We start from the raw sequence: 24,694 nt of genomic DNA, 5'->3' as shown, positions 1-24,694 counted from the left end.
TTCAAAAAATTTAAAGGAAATTTACCTATTAGCTAATGGAATTATGGATATTTCAACTCTGCACATCTTTACATCTTAGATATTTTTTATAATGTATACCTACTACCTTTAAACGTTTTTAGAAAATCATTTAAACAAAAAAATGAGTTTAGGAACTCAATCTATAAGACTACCAAATGTAGTATTACCTTTGCAAAATAAGAATATTACAAAGGAAGAGTAACATGAAGGATATATATTATATAGAATAAAACATCAAAATTAAATGAGCCATTTCATTTAAAATGAGACCTTTATTATTTACCAGTAAGTGATTAAAAAAATCCCATTCTCTCATTCTCTGAAAACATTATCCTATCAGCTAAAGTATTTTCTCCAAGTCGAGCTTAGGTGAAGCTTTGGAGTGAGCACATTCCCATTCCTCCACGTATCCCCTTACTTTATGCTTTATCCTCTTTCATCTAGAGGGTCATGAAAACTTCCAGGGTGCTCCCAACATTGTTTCCTTTGCTCTGCATCCTTAGGCTTTCTCCTGACTAGCACATTTTTCCATTCCCTGACCTTTTCTATCCACCTGACATTATTTTTTCAGGATTTCTCTCCCTCTTTCTAGGTCCTCCTCAGTCCTATAGATAAGGACAAAGAATAGCAATGACCTACAATCAGATAGAAAAAAAAAAACAAAAAACAAAAAATAATGCTACAAGGTAAATTAACTGTTGGAATATCCCTTTCATTTCCTTAATGATTTAATCAAATAAAAATACGTGTCTATTTTCATGTATACTGCTACCTTCTTAGTCCAAGTTACCATTATTCCTCACTTTCTACTGCAAATAATTGTTCTGTTTTATCCAGTAAGTGATCATAAGAATATAAATTAGTAAGAAAATTTAAAAAAAAATTAAGGACCCAGACCATTGATTTATTCTTATGTTTAAAAATTATCCAGTGCTTCCTAGTTCTCCTAGAAGAGAATTCAAATAGTTCTCCTGGTCTAGAGGGTCGTGTCTGATCTAGATCCTGCCTGAAACAGTCCATTCATTCCAGGCACACTGGCATCCTTTTCGTTTTCGTCCTAGGCCACTCGGTCTGCCTATTCTTTCCGCTTGGAGTGCTTGGACCAGATCTCCTGTGGTAGGCTCCTTGTTGCCCCATAGTCTATAGCTCCAATGTCTGCTCCTCACAGAGGCCTCCCTGACTGCAAAGGACAGTTCCTCTCATTACTCCTATTTCTACTGGAAAGTCTCTCTTCCACTTGTTTACTTGTTTTAATCCTTCTTTTCCTCCAATAGGAGATAGATTCCCTGATAGCAGGAATCTTGTCTATGTTAGGTCACTGCTGCACCACCAAAAGAAGGACATGGTTAAACAGAGTTTTAGCCCTTCCATAATAGAACAAAATATCAGTGGTTGTAGAAAAAGATATTTATCCCCTCATTCACATAAAAGAAATGTAGGTTTGGGTAGTTAAAAGTGATATGGAGGCCCCATGATTTTTTTTTTTTTAATTGAAGTTCGATTTGCCAACATATAGTATAACACCCAGTGCTCATCCCATCAAGTACCCTCCCTCAGTGCCCGTCATTTAGTTACCCCATCCCCCGGTCTGTCTTCCCTTCCACTACCCTTTGTTCATTTCCCAGCATTAGGAGTCTCTCATGATCTTACTAGAAACTCAGGATCTAATCTTTCTGCTCCACCACCGTCAACACACAATCTCCAACTACAAGATCATACCATGGTCAAGAAAGCTGCCATAGCTGAAACCATGAAGTAGAAGACTTCCTGGAAGTCATACGTAACATCTTCACCTTGCATCTGACCAGAATTAGTCATATTGCTATCACTCACTTCAAAGGGGACCAGGAAATATGGTATTTACTCTGTGTGGCAATGTGCCAGCATCACACATTGAGATCCATTACCACGGCAGAAGGAGAAGATGTGTACTGGGTAGCAGTCTCTCCCACAGGATATCAGGTTAGACAGGTTCCAAGGTTTAGTGATATAACCAAAGGCTCTCTTTTTGTCTCTCTGCTCTTTCTTCAGGTTTGCTCTTGGAGTAGTTATATAAGATCTCTATATAAAACTTTTTTGTTCACATCCAGAGAGACAGACAGACAGACAGACATATCTCAGGTTGTTTTCTCAATAGAGAGAGGGAGTATCTTTCCTATATACCCTAAAATATGTCTCCTGCAATCTCACTGGTCATAACTAAATCAACAACTATATCCAGGGGGGAGGTTAAACTAATTCGCTTGGGTCTAAGTCACCTGCACCTTTAGAGCAAAAGAAATGGAGTTACGTTATCCCTAAGCAAAGGCACTGTGGGTAGGCCCTGGGGATACCTCATTAACAATCAAAATAATTACCAAGAGCAGGAAGAGAAGTTGAGTGGGTCATTTTGGGGGGTTATGCACATTTTTCAACCCAAGTCAAACAACGTGTCATAACAAGTGTTATCTCCTAGTTTTGTTCAATCTATTTGTTTTTATTTCTCATCCTCACTAACTAAAATCAACTCAGGAAGTAACACTGTCCAATATGGGGATCACTATGTGACTATTCAGCATTTCAAAGATGGCTAATATAAACTGATATATGTTAGAAGTATAAAATGCAACACTGGATTTCAAAGCCACAGTATGAAAAAAAGAATAGAAATCTCTCTTCATAAATAATTTTATATTGATTACATGTTAAATGTTAACATTTTATATATACTGGGTTAAATGAAAGATATTATTAGAATTTTGTTTTACCTTTGAATGTGGCTACTAAAAATTACCATATATATGGATCCTATAATATGTCTGCTGGCCAACACAAACAAACAAAATTATTGCCTTCTAAGAGACTACCTTACATGAGCTCTTCACCTTGACTACTTCTATCTTTAAACAAACTTGAACTACAACTCACACACTAACTGCACACCCAGCTCCTACTTCCTACTTACTTTTGGAGCTCTTGCCTTCATGCCATCTCTTCCATAAAGCCTTAACATGATTCCTTCCAGACTGGAAGTCACATCTTCCCCTTCTCTGGCTATCATACAACTCTTGCTGTGCAGATTTATGGCGGAGAACACACTTTGCTTTATAGTACAGTGAAATGTTTATATGTTTTAGCACTTCTATAGACTTCATCCTTTTCTAGGTAGAAGTTTTGCTTCTGAATCTTTGTATCTTCCCTTAATCCCTTGGCTATGATAGGAGTTAAACAAAATATCTGAGGATTGAGAATAAATAGTGCTGCTGAGAGAGACAAAGGGACAGACAGGCCTATTCTGAAGAGAGGCTGAGGAATTAGAGTGCTAGAGAAAAAGCAAGGGTTCAGAGGCTTTTGAAAGTGATGAAATACAAGTTATATGGCATAAAGAAAAAGAACACTTCCTATGAAAGCTAAAAGTATGCAGTTTAGAATCCACGTCATTCAGAGTATAGATCTAGGGGCTTTTTAAACAACAACAAAAAAATTTTCCCCTCCCACATACACTTGAACTAAAAATGGTTTGAGGGAAATCATTTTAGACTTGGCCTTACTATAAAAATTTGGAAAATTACTTTTGAGTGTCTCAAAGCAATTCAGTCTATAACAGTAGTAAAATGTTCATGACATTTTAGCATTCTGGGGCCCCTTGAGAACAGAGGTAAAGAAAATCCATCCAAAGTTTTTCCTTAGGGTCAACTTCCTTCATTAATGGTACTCAGAAATTGCAGTGCTTCCTGAAGCCTAAATGATCGTCTTCAGTTGACTTCCTGGTAGAATTATTAGGTTTCAAGAGCACACCAGAGAGCCTTCTAGAAAATTTTAAATTTTTCTGCACTTAGCAAGCCAAAGACCCCAAGGCTGCTATGATAGTGCAAAGGCTACGCATGATAATCTAATTCAAGGTCAGTTTTAAACTATCATCTAAGCAGGCCACAGTTCCCAGGAAAAAGTTCATGAGCCACTGCATTAAGCAAGGTTGAATCTTCCCAAGATCTTAAATTAGAAACCAATAGTTACAGAATATTAACCTTTAGTTTTTTTCCCCCCAGAAGATCTTGTTTCCATTTCTGGTCAAAACTATCATCTTCAGCACATTCAACTTGCAAACTTCTTGCAAGATCCTCATACCTGCTGTATTTATTTAGACCAAGCTTTGTAATTACACTACTTGAGATAACCTACAGCATTGTAAAATATAAATTTATAATAAGAGAAATGGGCTAAGAAAACAAGGCTAGGTAAATAAACTATGCTCATAATTGCTAAATGTGGGCTACATATTTTAAAATAAGTTGCATTTTCAGTAGTCAGTTGTAAAATTATAAATGAAGATTTATAAGTGGATATTTGTTTTTTCAATCCATCCACCAATCTGATCTAGTGACCTCTACCATCACTATCTATCCTTGTTAAGGTATATCTGTCCTCTAAACAGGATGACTACAGAGGAACTATCCTTTTGCCTCTGCACACTACCATATGCTTTTTTTAGTACAGCAGATACTCATTGCATTATAAGAAAAAGGTACTGAAAGAATGCCTGACTGGCTCAGTTGGTTGGTCCTCCAGCTCTTGACTGGCTCAGGTCATGATCTCAGGGTCATAAGATCAAACCCTGGGCAGCCCCGGTGGCTCAGCGGTTTAGCTCTGCCTTCAGTGCATGGGATCGAGTCCTGTGTCGGGCTCCCTGCATGGAGCCTGCTTCTCCCTGTGCCTGTGTCTCTGCCTCTCTCTCTCTCTCTCTCTCTCTGTGTGTGTGTGTCTCTCATGAATAAATAAATTAAAAAATCTTAAAAAAAAAAAAAAAAGATCAAACCCTGCATCAGGATCCATGCTGGACATGGAGCCTGCTTGGGATTCTCTCTCCTCTCCCATAGACCCTCCCCATTCTCTCCCTTTAAGACATACCACATTTCTATGGTCAACGTTATAAAATAATAATGGGTCAAATTGAAATGTTATCTTAAAGTAAAAAAAAAGTTTATGATGTTCTTTATAAATTTAGTTTGTAGTTCAACTGTGTATCAATTCTCGTAACAATTGCAGACTAAATTAAATTCTGACTTTTGCAACAAAATATAAGATAGGACAAGATGGCATTCTTTCAATAATTTTGGTAGGATATGGGTAATTCAATATTACTTACAGAAACTTCAGGAAATCACATCTTGTCAAATTTGAAATTTCAGTTTGCAATTGATTCTAAGTTGGATATTTTTTTTAAATTTTTTAATTTATTTATGATAGTCACACACACACACACACAGAGGCAGAGACACAGGCAGAGGGAGAAGCAGGCTCCATGCAGGGAGCCTGACGTGGGATTCGATCCTGGGTCTCCAGGATCGCGCCCTGGGCCAAAGGCAGGCGCTAAACCGCTGTGCCACCCAGGGATCCCCTAAGTTGGATATTATATATGAATTATAATCAGTAAGGGACTATTAAAAGGCTTTGACTGGACGTGTGGAAAAATGCTACTGTGGATTGCATAGGGTGTTTTAATTGGGTAGGTGACTAGTTTTATAGAACATCACTTAATTGGAGAATATTTTCCTTATTTTAACCTTTGGTTCTCTATCAACTTCATAACTTAGGTACTTGGTGAATATTTAGGTAATTAGTATATCCCTAACATTAACTAGTCAATTAACTTTATTTGTTCCTTCTCCATTGATTTTTTTTTCCCACGCTAAAACTCTGCTTTTAATTCAAAGTTTAATTATTCAGATAGCTACAGTCATATTAGCCTAAAACTGTTTTTTAACTGATGAAATTGAACTCAGCATTTTCCCTGTCTCACTACTGATAGTATACTCTAACTTTCTATTGATTAGGAAACTTTCCTTGATAGTCATGGACTCAATTTTTGGATTTGAAACTATGTATCAGGTAAGAATTTCAGACCAAGTAGTTAAGCATGAAAGATGTGTAAATATATTTAATTTTCTAAAACTTAATTTCTAATATGAGCCTTAATTCTTCATCCAGGAGCCAGGGACTTAAATAATCTCTCAGTATGAGCAGATCATGCATTATCTCTTACTCTGGACTGCAAAGTCACCATTTAGATTTATCTAACTCCCTCTCAGCTGCTTCTCTATTCCTCCTGAGCACATAGGAAAAATTCTATTGCTGTGGAAATTCACTGAGGTTACATAAGAATATTAACCATCTTAATCCTAGGACCCCATGCCCCTAACAGTAGCACCTGAGAACTCCATGAGGCTGACTTGGCCCTCTGTCCAGCTCTAATAAAGGCTGGCCAGCCATTTCTATGGTACAGCTTCTCCACCCTGTTGAAAGCAGAAAACTCTGGGGGCTGGTTTTTGTTTTGGGTCCACTTTAGGAATGTGGCACATGTTCTTTCTGTTCTTATATTCACAAACATATTGGTGGAAAACATATTATCTTCTGAGCCAGGAAAACATTATTTAGAATTGGTGTGAGAGAAAAAAAAAAATCCCAGGAAAAGCCAAATCACTCAATTTAGATGTCTGGCAAGGAAATATAGGAAGAAACAGTGGAAGATCCTAAACCAATTGGGATTAAATTGTATGAACTAGAAGAATAGAGGCATAAAACTGAAATTAGGATCAGCTCTGGAAAAAGAAAGCTTTTTTCTTTTCTATCTGAATTTTTGTCCTGAAGTTTGTACCTTCTGAAAACATGTATCTGTTACTTCTTATTTTAAAACCTGCGATGAATTTCTACCAAATAAAGAATAAAGTTCCTACTCCCCAAAATCCTCCTGATTTGGCTCCAACCTACATTTTCAACCCATTTTCTCTCTATACTACAAGCTATAGACACAATGATCTATTTGCCAATTTGCAAACAAGTACAGAAGCATACTTCAACTCAAACTGATCTCCATAGGTTGATGCACAAAACCAGCAATGAAGTGTCAAAAACGAGATGAGAGAAATAAGGCCTCCAGCTCTCTGAGAGTTAAACTAAGTCAACATGTACCAGAACAGAGAAGATAGAGTCTTTTTACAAGAATAGCAGGTTATTAAAGACTTGAAAATAATCTAATTGTTAGAACAAACATCAGTCAAAAGAATTTCTTAAATCTAAAATGGATTTATTATTAGTGGTAGGGTATCAATAGGGAAGGGACAGTCTGGAAGCAAATATTGGGAGTTGACTGTAATCACTCAGAGAGTTCCTTGTAATCACTGTTAGCACACAATGGGGTTGTCCCTATAATGCAGATTGAAGGATAGGATTACAGGACCTAATGATGCAACACCAGTATTTAATATCTGTGAGCACAGGATCTGGGACACCTGGGTGGCTCAGTGGTTGAGCATCTGCCTTTGGCCCGGGTTGTGATCATGGGGTCTAGGATTGAGTTCCACATCAGGCTCCTCATGGGGAGAAGGGGGGGCTCCTCTGTGTGTGTGTGTACGTGTGTGTGTGTGTGTATGTGTGTGTGTGTGTGTGTGTCATGAATAAATAAGTAAAATCTTTAAAAAAAAATCTATGAGGACAGGATTTTTGTCTTTTTTGATCACTGTTATATCCTTCGGTGCATGGCTGGCGTATAGACATACTTTGTTGAAAAATTAAGTCTCACCAACTCCCACAGTTCTGATCTCTGTGTTCCTGGCAATCTTTTTAATTATGATGTAACTTCTCATACAGATAGGACAAAGAGTGGAGGTACTTATTAGTGAATGGATTATGATTTAATAAAACATTTTAGTTTTTTCATTGGTTTCTAGTGACTATGTATAAATTGAATCTTCTAAAAATTGATGATCCCTAGAAGCACTAATAGTCAAGTTTGTAAATCTATAAAGCCCAGAGTGAGACCATGTGATCTACAGGGTGAGACTATTTGACCATACTACAGTTCTCCTCATTGTCAGGGTTATTCTGAGAGATCAAGTGATCTCCCTTTTTTGACACACCTGTAAATGCAGCACATACTTTCTCCAGGCTACAGAACTTGCCCAAACTATGGTTTTTATCATCTTCACTCATAAACCAGCCCTTCTCAAACCATGAGAAGTCTTCCCATGGTTTCCCTCTTCTGTATTCAGATTGCATATAAAGCAATCTGTCAAGAGATTAAATAGAGGGTGTTCTTCCATTGTTTTTTGTTTTTTTTTTAAGATTTTATTTATTCATGAAAGACACACAGAGAGAGTGGCAGAGACATAGGCAGAGGGAGAAACAGGCTCCATGTAGGGAGCCTGATGTGGGACTCGATCCCAGGACTCAGGGATCACGCATTGAGCCAAAGGCAGACACTCAACCACTGAGCCACCCAGGCATCCTTTTTCCTCCATTGTTAAATGAAAACTAATGCCTGCCTTGCTGAAGTGTGGTGACTATTAGTGATAGCATAAGGTAAAATTCCAAATACATGGTGAGAGTACTCAGCTCTCAGCAAATGGCAGCTATTTTAAGTACTGTTTCAGCAATTCATTGATATTTCTAATACTAATACTGCATCTCAATTCAATACATTTTAATAAGCATGTTTGCAGATTATTTTCTTGACTTAAGTAATTAAATGTAGCCTCTTTGTACCTTGGCTTTTTTGACTATAAAATATAGACAAAAATAACACCCAGACTCATTTGGATAAGTGTCTGCCTTTGGCTTGAGTCATGATCCAAGGGTCCTGAGATTAAGCCCTGAGTAGGGCTCCCTGCTCAGGGGGAAGTCTGCTTCTCTCTCTCTCTCTTTCTCAAATAAATAAATAAAATCTTTAAAAAAATAACACCTATTTCACAGAATTCTTGTGAAATTTATATTGTGTTATACATGTAAGTAGTTAGAACTGTGCCTCATGCCATTGTAAGCTCATTATACTAGCTATTAGTAACAGTAGTAGTAATATTTTTAGAGCTTAGAGTAGAGACTTGTGAATAAAGATAATTATTGTTAGATAAGCAACTCCATAGGTATATGAAAAGACCAAAGATGGCCCAAAGAACTAAAAGATGCCTTTTATTACTGTTGGAGGAGTCCTCCTGGAAGTAGTAGAATGTGAACTTGTGTTTGAAGGATAAGATTTACTAAGCAGATAAAAGATGGGGTTGTGAGATGAGAACACTGACTCCAGGAAGGTACATGGAGTCCAAGAGAACAGGGTGTATTTTGGGAAGTAGACTAAACTGGTACAGCTGGGGTGTAAAGACAGGTTGGGGGTATGGCTGCTGGGGAGAGGGTAATGCCAGAAGAGGACACAGGGATGACACAGATCTTGTGTCCTACTAAAGAGTTTGTATTTTATCTTGAGATTCATAGGTTAGAGTTCTTAGACCTTTGTTGGCTTAGGAAATGGGCCTCAGAAATACTATAAACACCTAGAAATTAAATATAAGATCTTGTAGATGCATTTTAAGTGGGAAAATGTTCCATGGCTTTTGTCAGAGTTTTAAAAGGATCTCTAACCCTAAAGCGAAGAACCACTTTTACTGGTTGGACAGAAAGGATTTAAGCAGGATCAGGCTTGGTTTTAGAAAGGTCCCTCTAGTGGAAGAAAGCTGGCTGGGAGAGATTTGGATCCATGCCTGAGGAACCTGTTAATGGTCTGGCAGAGGGGCCTGAAGGAAGAGGGAAAGGAAGGGTATGGAGAGAAAAGGGTGACTACTCTCCATTTGGCATTAAAATGACTAGTTCTTTCTTGTACAAGGATTTGTGGAATGTCTAATATGTGCCAGCACTGTGCTAGCTGCCAGAATAGAAAATTCTAGCCCTTACAGAACTTTGAAAGGAATAGAGGAAACAAACAATGGAAAATTATCTAATTATAGTTGTGATTAGGGCTGTGCCTCCCTTTCAAAAGAAATTTCCAGAGTTCAGGAGCCATGTTTTACTCATCTATCTTCTAACAGTAACTTGTCGACAAGAAATACTCGATTAATATCTATCTAATAGAATAAATATTTCATTTTATCCTGGTCTGCTGACTTGTTCTGAGGGATTACCTGTCCTGATAATAAACATATCTATATAGGTTTCCAGGATGGTGCTAATGCCTGTTTTATCCTTCAGTAACAAGATCCTGCTTTGTGAGACAAATCTTGTGCTAACCTAAAGTTTACAAGTCACAACATAATAAATTCATTTCTTTAAGGAATCATATCCAAGGAATCCAATCATTCCTGGATATAGGATTATATCTGCTTGCCTCTCTTCTCCTTTGGGGAAAAATACTAGAGATACAAAGCTAAAGTAGACATTATTTCTGCCTTCAAAGATCTCATAACAACATGGACAATTTGGTTTTTAAGGCAGGGGATAAATGATAGAGGAACAGGCTCATACCTGAAAGTTGTCTCAACAGGCATCTAGAAATACTGATCTAGAATTTAGGAGAAATTAGGAGAAAGCCATTGTTGAAACTAGAAATGGCTCAAATAATGTAATACCTTTCTGCATATGTACTTCTTTACTTTCTCAAATAATGCAATACTCTTACTAACTTAGTGAAAAGGTTATGCAATATTTACAATTCAACGAGCTCCTTCATCTATCCTCAGGTGATCTTGGTGACAGACATCTGCCTGTCCATCCTTTTGCAACTGGACTTTGGGTCACTTCAGTTATGATTCCCTAACTGAATGGATTAGCATTTGTAAGACTAAAAATGCAACTTGTCTCCGCCAATTTTAATTTTTTTTGTATGGTTTACAGGGTTTCACTCACTAACTTTCCGAATAATAATTAGCCTTTTCAAAATTATGTCCATTTGTACTTTACTTAGCATTAACTATTTATCTCAGGTTATATGAGTTGGGTGGGAAGCACCTGGTTGCAGTAGAGGTAGAAACAACTGTTTGGTTAAAATAAAGAGTCAGGTCTTTGCTATGGCTAAAGTAATGTTTTTTTTAGATTGTATTTATTTATTTATTCATGAGAGACACACAGAGAGGTAGAGACATAGGCAAAGGGAGAAGCAGGCTCCTCGCAGGGAGCCCGATGTGGGAGTCGATCCCGGGAGTCTGGGTTCACGCCTTGAGCCAAAGGTAGACGCTCAACCACTGAGCCACCCAGGTTCCCATGGCTAAAGTAATGTTAAGGAAAACACTTATTCATACATCGGCCCTCTCTGTGAAATGAATGACTCCAAGCTGTCTTGGGCTGATGTGATATGGTGAAGACATCTTTGCTCCCTTCTCTCTTTTTGAAATGATTAAGAGAATTGATAACAAGTTGAACTAAATGTCAGCCAAAATCAATAACCAGGAGGTGAAAGCAGGCTGAAGCAAGTGAATTGACTTCGGACATAAAAGCTGGCCAAGGGAATAGAATCCCCAGCCAGGGAGGCTAAACTGCCCTCTGGGGCCATGACAAAAGAATATGAAACCTGCTATTGAAACTGGATGTAACCCACCCCAGAGGTTGGATGGGAATGGTTGATGGGGTCAAGCAGGCTGCCTGCCTCAGCTAACAAGACAGCTTCTTAGTGCACAGTCTCAACCAGACTGTCAAGCTTCAGGAAAAAGTAAAATTACAACATCATGTATTTCTATGCAAAAATAATTGTAAAAATAACATTCAAGTCTACTCATGCTACACAATTTCCTACACTTTTAAAGTCATTTACTTCATGCTAGCTTTGGCAGCACATATACTAAAATTGGAATCATACAGAGAAGATTAGCATGGCCCCTGTGCAAGGGTGACACACAAAAATTCGTGAAGCGTTCCATATTTATAAATAAATAAATAAATAAATAAATAAATAAATAAAGTCATTTACTTCTACTTTTAATTTTCTCTTCATTTTATGGAATGGTGCTCCATTTTTATGTTGATTTTCCTAGTAATTTCAACAGTTGTGCCCTTGATTATATTATTAATTTGCAGTCTAGTCTAAGCTTTAGAGACAGTGATAGAGCAAGAGAGAGACACAGAAAATGAGAGAAAGAATGAGAGAAAGAGATCTATGTTTGAAGGGAAGGCCTGTACTTCTTTATTTAGAATGATCCATTGCCTTTATCTTGTAATGTTAGTGGCCAAACCCAAAGTATCTTTTCTAATAGTCCAGGCCGAAACCACTCTTGATTCAAATATGCTCAAAGGTAAATAAAAGAACAATTTTATTTGCCTTCAATTGTTGAAACCTTTAATGGAATGTAACTCCACACAAATCTTTTTATAAATGTTGAAAGCTATTTTCAAATATTTTATTTATAGAGGAAGTTCAGAGCAAAATTTGGAGGTATGATTGCTAAATATATTGACTAAGTAAGTATCGATTTTCAAAACATATAAGAATATTAATTATCCTAATATAAAGGTCACAGAGATTACTGAAACAGCTTCCTAAGTAGTCTCATCTCCATTTTCAGCAGCTCTCCAAGCCGGATCCATTCATGGCACTTACTTGTTTAAATTTCTTTACAGCAATGGTTCTCTGATTATGGTCTCCAAATCAGTACCATCGTCATCACCTTGACCACCACTAATTCTTGCTTCCTAGAACTGACACCCTTCTGTAGTTCCTTCCCAGTAAGTATAGGCTGGATTTAGTGACTTTTACTTCTCCCTGACAGAATATGGCAGATATAATGGGATGTCACTTCCAAAATTAGGTTACATAAAACAACAAACAAACAAACAACAAAAAAACTGTGGCTTTTATCTTGGGGCCTCTCTCTTGCTTGCTATCTCAGAGGGAAGCCAGCTGCCATATAGTGAGTTGCTCTGTGGAGAGTCTACATAGCAAAGGACTAAGGGAGGTCTTCAGCTAACAGGCAGCAAGGAACTGATGAAGCCCTCAGGCCAATAGCTTGAGTAGGAATCTTTGCAGTAACCTCATGAGTGATCTTAGAAGCAGTTCCTCCTTCAGTCAAGCTCTCAAACGAGACCAAAGCCCTAACTGACACATGACTTCAGCCTTCACCTGGATTCTTGACCCACAAAAACTGTGAGATAATAAATGTTAGTTCTTTTAAGCCAATTAATTTGGTGATGATTTGTTATGCAACTATTGATAATGAATATCCCTGGGAACTTGATAAAAATACAAATTATGAGGATCTATTCCAGACCTAGTGAACCAGAAATTCTTGGGGTAGGGCCTAATAATCAGTGTTCTGACAAGACTTCCAGCTGATGCTGATGCATATTCAAATTTGTGAACCAGTAACTTACAGAAGAAAGTCTAAAACACTTAGCTAAGCTTACAAGATACATTCTATGGCTTTAAAACAAAAACAAAAACAAAAAACCCTGTTCCCTCATCTTGTGTCATTAATCCCTAACAATTTTCCATACCAAACCATTTCAGCAGCAGCAGTTGCAGCTGAACATGTCTTAGCCATCAGCTGGCCTCTTAGATACTGAAAACTATGTTAACTACATATAGTATCTAGTTTATTAATAATTAGGAGAGTAATGATAAATACCACTTGTTGAGTACAGACTCCATAACAAATCCCTCTGTATAATGGTCACATGAAAATTTACTAGCCAGACACTGTGAAAACTATAGTGTTATCACCCCATTTTAAAACTAAGGAAAACAAGTTTCAGAGATAAAGTCACTTGCCTTACATCACATGGAGAACTATTAGAGTCAATATTTAGCATGATTCTGACTGCAGAGTTTGCACATTGAGCCAATGGGTCACACTACTTCCTAGAATATGTAGACTGCAATTCTTTGAGTTCCCTGTGTCCTCTCTAGTCTCAAGGCCTCTTCCATCTAAGTTCAGGGGGAACTGCCTTTAGGAAACTGTCTGACTCTTTCTGGCAAATATAAATGCCCATTCTTCATGCTTAGTGAAAGCTTATTATATGCCTGAAAACATTCCAGATATTATAGATTTAGCACTAGAAGAAAAAAATAAACCAACAGAGAAAAATTATTACATTGGAGCTTATATTCTATTTGGGGGTTGGGGAGACAACCTAAAAAGATATAAAAAATTAATAATTATTCTAGATAATGAGGAAGTAGCATATAATAAATAACACAAGGAACATGTGTAGAAAATCTGGTAGTGGTGGAAGAAGTATGTTCTGATATTAAATACAATAGCTAGAGAGTCTCATGCTAAAGGACAGCATTTGAACAAATTTCTGATGTAGACCAAGAAGGGAGTTTGGGGTAGGAATTATGACTAGATAAAAGCAAGTGTAAAGGTCCTTAGGTGGGAGAGTGTCTGCCATGTTTGGAAACATCAAGGAACAAAATGCAGCTGGAGTGAGACGAGTTAAAGAGCAGGTAGCAGGCGATGAGGCCAGAGAAAGAATAGAAGAGGGACATCAAAAAGGGCCTTACAGGGATCCCTGGGTGGTGCAGCGGTTTAGCGCCTGCCTTTGGCCCAGGGCGCGATCCTGGAGACCCGGGATCGAATCCCACGTCAGGCTCCCGGTGCATGGAGCCTGCTTCTCCCTCTGCCTGTGTCTCTGCCTCTCCTTCTGCCTGTGTCTCTGCCTCTTTCTCTCTCTGTGTGACTATCATAAATAAATAAAAATTAAAAAAAAAAAAGGGCCTTACAAACCATTGTAAAAATTTTGGAGTTTTCTCTGCGTGGAACGGGAAATCACTAAAGGATGTTGAATAGAAGGGCATGGCTTATTTTGTTGTTTAGCACTTTGGCTGATGTGTTGAGAATAGACTATATAGGCAAAAGTGGAAGCAAATAGACCAGTTAGAGTGGTTAGAAACCCATTTTAATAATCTAGGGTCTATATCAGTGATCATGGAAGCTTGGGCCATAGTAACAACAGTGGGAATGCTAAGATGTGATTAAATTCTGGATACATCTTAAAGACAGAGCTAACAGTATTTATTAAAGGATTTGATATGGAATGTGGAAGAAAAGGAGTCAACTTTTTTTGGTTTGAACAACTGAAAGGATGGAGTTGTCCTTTACTGAAATAGGGAGGAATGTGTAACATATAGATGTGGGGGGAAAGTTCAGGAATTTGGGTTTGGAATGTTAAGTTTGTGAAGCATGTTAGCTATCTAAATGGAGATATCCAAGGGGAAATCAGATATATGGAGACAGAGGAGTATTTGGTAACAGAGATGTAAATCTGGAAGTTATCTGTTAACACACAATATCTAAAATGATGAGACTAGATGAAATTGAGAAAATGAATATAGTGAAATCCTGATCACTCCTTGAATAAGTGCATATACTCAAATATAGCCCTTTCTCACTCTTTTCTTATCTTCTTAAATCTTTGGTAAATATATATTATATGCTTGGCAACCAGCTAAACCTTACACCCAGTTTGTCTGCTTGTTCATTTGTCTCCCCACTAAAGCCAGAGTGTATTGAGCCAGGACCCATTTATATTCATGTTTCCATTCCAGGTACCTGGCATGTAGTAAGTTTATAATCCATGTTTTTTGAATAGTCTGTTAACTATAATCAACTCTATTAAGACTTGACATAGGAAAATAAGACAAAATAAATTAATTATAGTCCATACAGAATATGATGACCATGTTTAAAATGCAGATGGAATATAAGGGATTCAGTTTAGTCTGGAATCTTTAAGTTCTATTTTATTATTAAAGACATATTAAGACATAAAACTTAAAAGCGGGTAAGGAAGTTAGGCCAGCATATGGAAGAAACTTCAGAAACAATGAAAGGAGATGCATTAGAGGGAGCTGAGGTCCAGTTTACTTATGAGTGTCTGCATTTCAGATTCTACACAAGAATCCAAAGGTCATCTTGAAACTTCAGACATTAGACTAAAGCCATACTTTCTCTGTGTTCTATACCTGAGTAAAACCTGAGAATAATTTCCTAAGACATAGCAGAGAGGGGGTTTTGGAACCCAAGAGAAGTAAGAGAAGATGTAATAACTCTCTAAGAAAACTAGAATTGGAAGTTCGATTCTGGCTTATTCAGATCAAAAAGATTGAAAAATTGTGATAATCAAATGAAATTATAGTCCACATTACTGTATATTTTGGAATTGGGAGACGACTAGCTCAGTCTGGAAAGTGCTCTTAGGTTCACTTTGAAGTAGGTGAGAAAAAACTGAATGGAAGCAAATGAAAAAAATAATGTCTTCAAGCAGTTTTCAGAGAAAGCTGTCACAACACTTTAGCAATGCTGACAGACTTATCAGAGAGGGACATTTCTTCCCTCATAATATCCTCCAGTGAGCAGTGTCATTAAAAAAGTTTATCAATAATGTGTATTCAAAATAAATTTAATTTTTCTGTTCCTATTTCTATGAAGCTATATTTAATTTGAATGAAGTGTAATCCTTAGCCAGATTATCTTTCAATTAGAGCAATATTCATCTATTCATATTAATTCTGAGACTACTTAAGCTTATTTATTTATTATTTATTTATTACTTTCTTTGAATTTTAGCTGAGGGTGAGAAAATTAATAATATAATATGTATTTTTCTTTTTTTATTTTTTAATATGTATTTTTCATTCTAAGTTTAATCACCTTAGATTATATGAAATTAGAGTTATAAGAGATGGGGGGAGGAAGATTCAATTATCCAAAGCTATTTAATATAATTCAATAAATATTAATCAGGTTCATTTGGTGCCCAGGGAACTTCATCAACTGTTGTAGAGGAATGAGTGGACAAGCAAAAACAACAACTACAGCGACAACACAAAATCCCTGACTTCAAATTATTTGTAATACGGTAGGAAAGAATCATGGAAGGAAATAATGAATAAGAAAAGCATCATAAATGCTATTAGGATTCAGATTTGAATGCTAAGATTAAGCAAGTGATGACATTAAAGAAATCTAGTTACTGTTTGTTGAAAAAAAACAAAAAAGAATGAATTGGTAAAATGCATCAGACAGGATAATTCTATTCCAAGTAACAAAACATCAGTCCAAATATATCTAGGCCTAGATATAAAGAATTTATTAATAAATTGCACTAAAAAAGAACCCTAGATATAGGTAGTTCTATAGCTCAAGAGTTTTGTAGCTCAGTGATTACAGGATTCTAGTCAATTTGTAATACACTTGGACTTTTCCTTATCATCGCAAGTTGACCACCACCATTACAAACATCAATTCCTCATATAGAAATACTCAGAATCACAGAGAGGAACCTGGAATCTTTTCAGAAGAATCTTTTTTTTTTTTTTTAATTAAAGAGGTAATTTGTTATCAGAAGCTTGCCTTTCCTCATTCTCCACTATGCCCACATGTTGCCCTATATTCCTTAGCTAGATGGCCAAGCCCAGAAATGAAGTCTGGGAAAGAATGTGTGACATTTGAGCTTTTGTTGGGAGACATGAGCTCTACCAAAAAAGAAAAAAAAAAAAAAAAAAAAAAGGAAATTGCTGTGAAGTAGGAAAATAATATTGGATGCTCTCAGAAATATGATCCCCTTAGGTAATTTCTTTGAGCACTATATAATACCATCATTACCATCATCCTCCGACTGCAATGCCCTCACAATTTCTCCACTGAAATACAAAAGCTCCCTATATATCTATGCCCATGACCCCACCCGTGGTCTTTGACATCTGATGCTTACAATTTGACATCTCCATGCTTCAGTGGCTGGCTCTTTTATATTTTTACTTTTTTTTCTTTTTCTTTTAAATTTTTAATAACCATTTTATAGTACTTATCAACTGTTTTTCTTAGGACTTGATGAATACTAACTCATGCAATTCTCACAACAACCCTAGTGGGTAGGGTTGTTATCATTCTGATTATAAATGAGGAAAAGAGGCTCAATGAAGTTAAGTAATTGGCCTATAGTTACACATTAATAAAGTGCTAGGTGGATATGAAAAACAAGCCATTTGGATCCAGACTGGGCATCTTTACCACTTGGCTGCGCTAATTCCTCAGTGGCTTGAGGAAACATGGTATCTGTTCTCACTTGCAAACTCAGACCTCTTGGAAGGAAGCTGGTTATTTTGAGAGTTTTAATAGACATTGTTATGACATAGCTTGGGTGAATAGTAACCTAGTTACCTAGCATCCCTGGGCTTTAGTTTCTTAATTGGCAAAATTAAATACAAAAACCAACAAAACATGACCTCCAAAGTAATTTTCATCTTAAACATTCAATTACAGAATTAACAATTAACTGAAGTAGAATTGACTAAAGTTCAAAGTCAGACTCTTATTTCCTTAACAACACTAGTCTTCCTATTTCCATTTTTGTCTTTTTACAGTCCATTATCAACTCAGCAACCTGGGAAATCTTTTAAAAATTAAACCAGTCCTGGTGTTCCCTTAAAGGGCCCCATATAATGTCCTCAGGACCCCACAGGATGTCTTCAGACTATCTTTTCTTGCCAACTATGCCCCCACAAGCTGGACTTTATTCCTTGCCATACTTAGTAAGGTCATTGTCCTTGTGTTCTTAGCAGCAAATCCTCTTGTCCCAGCTCTTTACAGGCTTCTCCTCACTCAGATTTCAACTCAAACATCACCTTCTCACAGTGGCTTTTGCTGGCCTGCCATCTACCTAAGGCCCCCTCAGCCCCTTGACTAATCCAATTCTTCATCACACTGTCCTGTTTTATTATTTTCCCAGCATTTTCTCATTTTCTGAAATCATCTTGTTCATTAATTGGAGGGCAGAAACCATGCCCATTTTTAAAACTAATACCTAAAATAATGATAACTTGGTAAAAGGAGCTTCTCATTTCTGTGTAAAACAATCAAAATACTTTGGGGCTTAATTGAGATCAGGTTCATAATTAAACATTTTCAAATGAAATGAATGGGCATATATAAAACTAAATAAGTGGTCTTCCATTTTGTGTTTTTGACTTGTATTAAATATTTGTTATAAACATAAGGACATATACAGACACTGTCAGATCACCATATTAGTGAAAAGGACTAATTTTTTTTGGTGGTGGAGAGGTGTTATCTAAATATCAGTAGTTAAATAGTTAGTCATGTGATTTCCCTCATTTACAGTTTCTAAATGAAGAAACAAATCTCTCTCCATTTTACTTAACTGTATCTTCCTCTTCTAAGAAGCAGTGAAAATTTATGTATTTTTGGAAACATATCAGTCTATGAAAAATTTTCAAGTCATAGAGATTACTGTATTTAACATCTGCTTTAGAACACAGATTCCATATTAGATGACAGCAGATTAACTGACTGGGATTGGTGAGAGTTGGCTGTTCTTAATTCCCTACCCTGTGATGTTTCAACTTCCTGCATCTAATAATTCTTTAAAAAACACTATTGGCTTAAATTTTGCAATAATGTAGGATTTGTAATGTACCTTAATAAAGAACAAAAGATATTCACTGATGTACATGATGGGATAATATTAAATTTTGTGTTTTCTTTTATTTTCTTAGAAGCAAACAGAACACTGTGAATTGTCATTTCTATTTTGGCAGATGGAAACAAGCACACAAAACTTGCCTGGTGGCCTATACCAAAATGTAGATGCTTAAAGTTAATGGAGGTGCAAAAAGAAAAAAAAAAAGTTAGTGGAGGTGCTATTTTAGGAGATATGGCTGGGAAGGCAACAATGCTAAGGTGTGAAATACTCATTTTATTCCTTTCTCTCCTTTTCTTAGCTATATTGGACTGTATTCTTTCACAAGAGGCAATTTGTCACTTTAGATTATTAAGCTATAAGAAAATTAGGTTTCAAATACAAATTAATAAATCAGATTATAAATCAGTCAGATTTTAGAATATAGGTTTCCCCCATCCCACCCTTACTATCCGAAAGTAGAGCATTCCTATGAAACCTTTTGTAAGCAAAGAAATAATCACCATTTTGTAAAAGCAAAAATCCTCTTTAAATTTCTTTCAGTTAGCAAAAACAATTACTAATGTAGGTCTTTCGTAAAAATAAAGTGTCGTATGGCAAACTTTCAGATAGAGGGGGTAACCTGTACTTGTAAAGACTATTAGGGGTTTCAGTGCTGCTAAGACTATTTAGAGTTTCAGTGTTATTTAAATAACCAAGTGCCGGGAAAATGTATTTTCAATGTTCTCTATTCTTTTTACTTTTAACTCATCAAAGTTACTGCAATTTAAGACTTTTAAAAGCTGATCATTTTATGTGTAAAGAATATATATGATCTCAGTAAATACAAACGGTCTTGGTAAAAACAGGGAAATCCAATACCTGTGATTTGAATAAATGAGTGGAGGGACAGATGACTCTACTGTGGCAGATACAAATACTGTTCAGTTAAGCTGAGCATGTAAGGAGCATAAAGTGTGAGCTAGAGCCTATACTAGGCACTGAGGACATCCAACTGAAGGGGCAAGTCTTCAACCTTTAGACCTGCTCTCTAGGGTGGAGACTGACACTAACAGAAGCTCAGGACCATGTGCTATGTGTTAAGTAAGTGGTCAGTGAGGGGTGTTTTGGATAAACAGAAAGTGGATCTGACATGACCTGAACTGGCCATGAAGTGTACGCAGAAAGCTCTAGGCAGATGGAGCAGAATGAAACAAGGTGTGGATAGTGTAGTGAGTGGGGGGAAAGTACAAATGGATGACTACATGACATGACAAGGCACAAGTATTGGAGAAGACAGAACAATGGGAGATGGGGCTGGATCATGAAGGGCCTTCATCAATCATGCTGAAGAGCCTGCACTTTATTTAATGAGGTGTTGGAGAGCCATCAAAAGAGAAAATACTGTAGTGGAAAAATGGAAGATAGATTCCAGATCTAAAGACCAAAGGTCAAATCATGTCTCTTACTGCAGTTTTTTTTTTTTTTTTAATTATAGATGCAGGTCTCTCATCATCACATGAAGAGTAGGGGCTATCCTTAAAACCTGACACTGATCCATTATGGAGAGACAATGAGTAAGCAAAGGACTGTGGGCAAAGGAAATGCATGTACAAAAGGTGACTATAAAATCACCAATCAGTTTTGATGTGTGGCTCCAGGAATTAGATTCATTATTACATCATTATAGCTCATTCTGTTTTATTAAAATTAGGCAAGACCTACACTTACTATTGTGTCTCTAATGTAATTTAAATTATTCCTAAAAAAAAAAAATCCTAATATTAACCTTTTTAGGGAGAGTCTGAGATACCTCAATGATCTTTATCTGATAGATTTCATTTGAAATTTCCCACATTTTTATATCGCCATGACATTAAAGTTGACAACTCTTCTTTAGGACAGGCTGTAGTGTTATACTTTGTTGAAAAAGAGCTTCCTACTTCCATGAAAGCCAGTTATAGCATTTTGGGAGTCAAAGTGTCAATCCTGTCATCTTTGTTGTTCTTTCCATTTACTTTTTCATCCTATTCTATAGTGCTTCCCAGGCTTCCCTGCTTCTTCCCATCCCAACTTATTTCATTTGTCTATGAGTCTTTAAGTATTTAGATTTATCAAGCTTGAAAAACTGACTGCAATACAATTCCCTGACTCTCAAAAGTTATATGTTCAGAAATGGGGAAAGGGTGAATCTTTTAGGATAACTTTATAAATGTTCTCCTTTATGTCCCGCCTGCCATGAGTCAATCTGTGTCTATGCTATCTTCCTCTGTCTTCTATAAACATTTTCTGCTTTTAACAGAGTTTTAGAACTGAAAATCTAACTCTTCATGTGAGTGTCTTGAGCTTCCTACATTCCTACATTTAGAGGCAGTCTTCTTAATATCTGGGAGGACACTTTATGCAGAAGTCACTTCTATGGATATGTGTTGTTGGTTAGGAGACTCTAAGCTCAGCACCTGAAAATGTTTTATAATCTTTTCCTTAACATTGACTTATTTAGTAGAAAATATGATCATAAATTGAGAGCCTCAATGAAGCGCCATGACCCTTACTTTAGCCACCAATATAAATGACCTCTTTTATAATTTATTTAGACTGTATATACTGTTACAGTATAGTATAAAACAATGCAAAAACAATTCCTCTACCTGCTCCACTAGCTTCTTAGACAACCAAATACTGTTGTAAAATACTACATAAAATCAATATAAATATGTCACTAAAAGATTCTTAAATGCGTATCAGTTTTGAAGGGTCAACTTTGATATTTATAAAACAAAAACACATGCCCCGTTCTGCTTATGGATTCAGGCACTTAACACACTTGTAGATTTAAAAACTGTGAAGCCAAATAACTGCCCCTATGAATGAATTGGGACACACAGAATTAGCTATTTGTGTTCTTGTGATGAGGGGCAAGTCACTAACAGCACCTGTAATTAACCACCTGCTCCTCTAATTACAGAATCACAGATTAGATATTCTGGAAAGCAATTCGTGTTCCACATTTCAGATTAAAGATACAGATTTACATAATAGGAGAACATTTATCCCACTAATGGTTTCTAATAAATTCACACTCAATTTGCATTAAGAAGAGTCACATTTGGGACCTGAATTTTTTTTTTTTTTTTTTTTTTTGGGACCTGAATTTAAACACGATCTTTTCAAGATTTTTCTCTGGATGCTGTGGAAGCTACAAGAAACAGTGGCTACTTAAGATAAATCCATTTGGAGGGATAAATATAGAATAATGAATGTATTTTTGACACATAAAAATCAGATTTAGAGCTTGAAAAGAAATAAGATTATTCTTTTCTCAGTCCAAAACATTGGCTTTAAAAAAAAATTAAAATGCATTAGTGATATTTTTTTGGGCCCTTTCAAATAATATAACAACTCACCAAACCACTCACTGCATTAAAAATATAGGGACAGGAGACCCTAGATAGGATTTTAAGAAAAAGGTTAGTTTCACTCATTCATTCATATTCATTTAGTCCAACAGTTAGTGAGCATTTACTCTATGCCAGGCACATTTTAAATGTAGCAGTGAATATAAAAGACAGAAATCTTTCCCTTAATGGAACTTGTAGGAGCAGGAGCAAGTACTAAGCAGAATAAATAGGTAAAATAATACAGTATTTGGCCAGTAAATGCTGAGGAGAATAAATGAAGTGGGGGAAGGAAGACAGGAAGAGTCAGTGTGGGAGCAGAGGGTTGATGTTTCAGAAGAGTGGACAGAGAATGCTTCATCGAGAAGGTGATACTTGAGTAAACAGCTAACAGAAATGATAAAGCAAATCTCATAGCATTCTAGGTAGCACAAAGACTATTCTGTGGGTGGCTGGTATGAAGAAAAGCAAGGAGCAGAGTGAAATAGAGAACGAAGGGGAGAGCAGTAGGAAATCTGGTAGGAGAGGTGATCAGGGAGGAAGATATTCATGTAGAACCTTAAAGTTAATAGTACAGAGGTAGGTTTTTACTTTGGGTGAATAGTCTGGGGGGAACTTGTTAACTGTTGGAATGGGAAGGGAAAAGTATGTTGTAAAATCTTTGAAGTTGAGAAATCGGGGTATCTGAGTTATGAACAAGCCTAAGTACTCCGTTTTAAAAGGAGAAATCAAAGCACAGAGCAATTAGGATTTGCCCATATGTAGCTAGTAAGAGGCAGAGTTGGAACTTGAAGCTAAATTCTAACTCTATCACATATGCAGTCTCAACATTTCACAGGTTCAGGAAGAAATGTCTTAGCTTCAAGGAGACTAGAGATTGGTATTGATGAGTTTAAAAATCAGTGACCCTAAGCTGAACAATCAAATTACAAAGTGTTGGGGAAAAATGGAATTCTCCAACATTATGCTTTGATCTTGCTTTTGGCAAGTATTTCATTTATTGAATATCTTTAAACAGAGCATGTTTCATGGGGCACCTGGGTAGCTCAGCTGGTGAAACATCTGTCTTCAGCTCAGGTCATGATCCTGGGGTCCTAGGATTGAGCCTGCATTGGGCTCACTGCTCAGTGGGGAGTCTGCTTCTCCCTCTCCCTCTGTGCTTGTGCTCTCTCTTTTGCTCTACCTCAAATAAATAAATTAAATCTCAAGGGAAAAAAAAACACAGAGCATGTTTCACAAAGATTTCAAGTAGTTAAACTGATCTGTGCCTATATTTTTTCTTTAGGGGTTAAAGTTGGTCTCAAAAATTGGTTTAGGGGAAATGTGATTTGCATATGCAAAATGTATCTGTCCTGTTCTATAGTTGGATATGAGTGTATGTGCACAGATAAGCAGTGCTTCACAGGAAAATGCTCTATGGCCACTTAGCTCAGTTGGTTAAGGCTTCACGGTAATTAAATTGGAGCAGGAGTTCTTCCCTATGTGGGCTTCTATCTTGGCCTCATCACAGATGCAGAATGCATCCCAAACCCTGACCAGCTGTCTTGAAAATGCATGCCCTTGGTCAAAAGGACAGAAATAAAAGTCAATCACTATGGATAGAAAAAAGATTGCTCGAGAATATGCTATGCTCATAGTGGGTCAGCAGCATTCTTTTAATACTCACAGGCAACCGACTGATTAGTCTTGAGTTGGAGTAAAGCTGGTTACCTCCCTGACTCATAACAACAAAGGCAGATGAGCAGCAATTTTGTTTCTTGGTGTGAATGTCTCCTCACGTCTGCGGGGGCCTCTGCTGAGCATTTCTCTCTCAGTGGGTCCCTCTGTGTGGGAGTATGTACATGTTCTAATCTGGGATGTGATCAAATAAGACTACATTTTGTTTTTCCTCTGTGCTCTTCTTGAAAGGCTCAGTCCAAATTCAGTTTTCATGAATTGTGCTACTCTAATCTTATGTATCAGGCACTAGAGGCTCTTGAATTCAGAGCATAAACTTAATGATATAATATTGCCAATTAGTATGTTGCTATTAAGTTTAAAGTCTTTACACATTTTCCAAGATGCTGTGCTTGCATCTAAGATGCTAAGCTGCTAAAAGCTTTTGACAAGTTTTGACAGAGATC

At 36.7% G+C, this 24,694-nt stretch overlaps 1 protein-coding gene, 1 long non-coding RNA gene and 1 other non-coding gene across 6 annotated transcripts in view; 2 read left to right on the top strand and 1 right to left on the bottom strand.

Annotated features, from left to right (window-relative positions):
- Positions 1 to 24,694, bottom strand: part of ADGRB3 (adhesion G protein-coupled receptor B3) — a 717,179-nt gene that overhangs the window by 204,197 nt on the left and 488,288 nt on the right. The gene's annotated exons all lie outside the window — the stretch shown is intronic.
- Positions 5,804 to 16,898, top strand: LOC125752228 (uncharacterized). The gene is made up of 3 exons (XR_007401209.1): positions 5,804 to 5,889; positions 12,373 to 12,477; positions 16,514 to 16,898. It is a non-coding gene; the product is annotated as an uncharacterized LOC125752228 (long non-coding RNA).
- Positions 11,573 to 11,681, top strand: LOC112658762 (U6 spliceosomal RNA). The gene has a single exon (XR_003135940.2). It is a non-coding gene; the product is annotated as a U6 spliceosomal RNA (small nuclear RNA).

Source organism: Canis lupus, chromosome 12 (assembly GCF_003254725.2).
Source record: "Canis lupus dingo isolate Sandy chromosome 12, ASM325472v2, whole genome shotgun sequence".
Lineage (NCBI taxonomy): Eukaryota > Metazoa > Chordata > Mammalia > Carnivora > Canidae > Canis > Canis lupus.
Note: the sequence above shows the minus strand (reverse complement) of the source record. Positions and strands in the feature narration are given on the sequence as shown.